The following is a 3837-nucleotide window of genomic DNA, read 5'->3' on the forward strand; positions in this document are numbered from 1 at the left end:
AACTAAAAAAAAAAGGTTAAAACAGTAAATTTCATGGTGTGTGTACATTTTTTTTTTTTTTAGTCAGAGTCTCATTCTGTCGCCCAGGCTAGAGATCACGGCTACTGCAGCTATGAAATGCTGGGCTCAGGTGATTCTTCCGCCTCAGCTTTCCAAGTAGCTGGGACTATAGGCACATGCCGCCATGTCTGGCTAATTTATTGGAGAGACGAGGTCTCCCCACGTTGTCCAGGCTGATCTTGAACTCTTGGGATCAGACCATCCTCCTACCTCTGCCTCCCTAAGTGTTGGGATTATAGGTGTGAGCCACCGTGCCCAGTTCATGTTGTATATATTTACCACAACTTTTGAGAGGAACAAAGAAAGGGATGTCAACATTTGACTGAGGACTTTATCGCCAAAGTTTTGAAATCTGTCATCTGCCTCAACATTTGAACTTCCAAGTCTTATGACTGTACCCAGGGAATAATATAAATTCAAGCACAATAGACAACATTCACCCCAAATCCCTTTCTCAGGATGAACTAACAAGAACTAAACATTATCAAGGAAAAACAGTCACCTATTAAAATCTCACAATATACTTCTCAGTCACGCATTGCCTAACAAAGGGATATGCTCTAAGAAACGCCTCCTGAGGCAGTCTTATCCTTGTGCAAACATCAGCGGGCACAAACCTAGCTTGTTCAGCCACACACACCTGGGCTCCCAGCTGCACAGCATGTGACTGCCCTGAATCCTGGAGGCAAAAGTAACATAACGGGATCTGTGCACATAAATATCGAGAAGGCATGGGACAGACATGGCATCAGGTCTTATGGTACCACTGCTGCACATGTGCTCTGTGTGGACGGAGATGTCTTTATGCAACTCATGGCAGTACAGTGAAATTTGAGTAAAATAAAGCAAAGTCGAAAGAAAAAAATAAGTTGGGTGCAGTGGCTCACACCCGTCATCCCTGCACTCTGGGAGGCAGAAGCTAGAGGATTGCCTGAGTCCAAGAGTTTGAGACCAGCCTCGGCAACTTGGCAAGACCTCATCTGTACCATAAATAAAAAAATTAGCTGAGCGTGGTGGTGTGTACCTGTAGTTCCAGCTACTTGGAAGGAAGGCTAAGGTGGAAGGATCACCTGAGCCCAGCAGGTTGAGGCTGCAGTGGCCGTGAGTGTGCCACTGCACTCTAGCATGGGCGACAGAGTGAGACTCCAATTCAAAAACCCAAGTTTGATAACACACTGAATTTATGAATGTATGAAGAAACAGACACTTCCTGCTGGCAGTGTAAGTTGACACAACTATAATTAGACAAACTCTAACCTCCTTACAAAGGTATGCCCTTGACTCAGCAGCAGTATTTCCAGGAATTTATACTTTTGCAGTGAGGAATGTAGCCACTGCAGCCCTGTTATTACTAGTGAAAGATAAGAAACTATGGAAACATCTACCAATTCAATGCTGCTCAATAAATTATGGTACATCCATCCACATAATAGGCTATTATATAGCAGTAAAAAAAAAAAAAAAAAAATCATTTGTGCATTTACCAAAAAAGAAAAGTTCATGCTGGTATATGGACCTGAAACACTGAACAGTGGCATATGGGACACCACTTGGGGGCAGGGGGGGAAGACCCAGCAAACAGAGAGGAGGGCAGAACCATCTGCTCCGTAGGCATCTTCTCATGCTTTTGGATGCCTTAACTATGTGGCCATAGCATATGCTTTTTAAAAGTTGACTGAAGGCAAGAAAAAGACACTCAACAATGAGAACGAAGCACAAGAGCCATCCAGACCACAGAAACTCTGAAAAGAAGGGAAGGCGAGGCCACCTGGAAGTGTAAAGAGCAAGGGGCCTGGGAACCAAGCCGAGTGCTCTGCCAATCAATCTAGCTCTTTGCTGGGACAACACAAGGAACAGGGAAGCCCTCTGACATGCACCGACGGTTCATGCTCTGAGCGCTCTAACTGAGACAAAAAGGACTGGTGTGCCACTGCTCTGGTGAGAATGTGTCCCTCCAAGTTCATGTGTTGGAAACACAATCTCCAATGAAACAGTGTGGAGAGGTGGGACCTTGAAAAAGTGGTTAGGGGCTGGGCTCGGTGGCTCAGGCTGGGTTCGGTGGCTCAGCCTGTAATCCTAGCACTTTGGGAGGCTGGCGTGAGTAGATTGCCTGAGGCTGCAGGTTCAAGACCCACCTAGGCATCTTGGCGAGACCTCACCTCTACAATAAATAAAAAATTAGCCGGGCACGATAGGGCACACCTGTAGTTCTGGCTACTTGGAAGGCTGAGGTAGAAAAATCGCCAGAGCCCAGCAGGTCGAGGCTGTGGTGGCTGGGAGCAGGCCACTGCACTCCAGCCTGGGCAACAGAGTGAGACTCCAACTCTAAAAAAAAAAAAAAAAAGAAAGAGAGAGAGAGAGAGAAAGAAAGGGTAGTTAGGGCATGAGGACACTGCCTCCATGAATGGACTCACGTCCTTATTGTGGGAGTGGGTCAATTACCAGGGCGGGCATCTAAGAGAAGAATAAGTTTTATTCCTTTTCTTTGTGCAGTTCCTTGGGAGTCAATATCCTTTAAATTAATGAGAAGAATGGGTCACCTTTGAAGAGTAATAAGGAACAATTCATTATCCTGAAAACTAGTAAGTTAAGGGAATCAAGAATTTATCCTGTCTCTTCCATATGAACTCAACTACCAGGTAACTAAAAATGGATGAGGGAAATGCCTCTTTAAAAAAGTATTCAAACTAACACATAAAAACGAAATGACAGAATTGGGACATCGGTGTTTTGCGACCCTCAATGAACTAACAGCACAGCCGTCAAGCATTTGGAGGCTTAGGACACAAAAGAGAGAGACAGGCAGATACTCTGTGATGGAAACCACAACTCAGTCTGACGGAGCACTGGCTGCAGCTGCCCGTGTGCAGGCCCACGTAGAGAAAAGGCCCACGAGAGTCCGACCAGGAGAACCCAGATCATGAGAAACACTGCGAGCCCAACCTGAGTTCCTCGGAAATAAACCACAAGGAATAGAAAGGGATGGATGGGACTAACTGGCGAAAAGACACGTCAAATAAAAGAACCACAGGGTGTCGGGATACACATTTGAACAATACTTTTTTTTTGAGTTAGAGTCTCACTCAGCAGCCCAGGCTAGAGTGCACTGGCATGACTGTAGTTCACTGCAGCCTCGACTTTCTCGGCAAAAGCAATCCTCCCACCTCAGTGTCCTGAGTGGCTGCGACTGCAGGTGCATGTCACCAAGCCCAGTTAATTTTTAAATTTCTGGCCAGGCACAGTGGTTCAGTCTGTCATCCCAGCACTTTGGGAGGCCGAGGTGAGAGGACTACCTGACCCGGGGTTAGAGACCAGTCTGGACAACTTGGTGAGACCTTGTCTCTACAATAAATCATAAAAAACCAGCTGGGCGTGGTGGTGTGTGTCTGTAGTTCCAGCTACTTGGAAGGCTGAGGTGGAAGGCTCACCTAAGCCTGGTAGGTTGAGGCTGCGGTGGCCGGGAGCACGCCACTGCACTCCAGCCTGGGAGACAAGAGTGAGACTCCAACTCAAAAAAAAAATCTTAAAGTTTTGTTTGTGTCAAGGTAGGAGGGTCTCCTTACACTGCCCAGGCTATTTTCTGATTCCTGGCCTCAACTCTCAAGTGATCCTTCCATCTCAGCCTCCCCAAGCTTTGGGATTATAGGCATGAGCCACCATGCCCAGCCTGCATGATTTTCTATATTTGTGTTTTATTTTATTTAATTAATTAATTTATTTTTTGAGTTGGAGTCTCACTCTGTCGCCCAGACTGGAGTGCAGTGGCCGCTCCTGGCC

The 3837-nt window shown here is 46.3% G+C and overlaps 1 protein-coding gene across 1 annotated transcript in view; it reads right to left on the reverse strand.

Moving 5' to 3' along the window:
- Nucleotides 1-3837, reverse strand: part of ABHD18 (abhydrolase domain containing 18) — a 35119-nt gene that overhangs the window by 7250 nt on the left and 24032 nt on the right. The gene's annotated exons all lie outside the window — the stretch shown is intronic.

The sequence above is a fragment of the Carlito syrichta genome, unplaced genomic scaffold (genome assembly GCF_000164805.1).
Source record: "Carlito syrichta isolate Samal-C Ts95f unplaced genomic scaffold, Tarsius_syrichta-2.0.1 Scaffold111640, whole genome shotgun sequence".
In the NCBI taxonomy this organism is placed as follows: domain Eukaryota; kingdom Metazoa; phylum Chordata; class Mammalia; order Primates; family Tarsiidae; genus Carlito; species Carlito syrichta.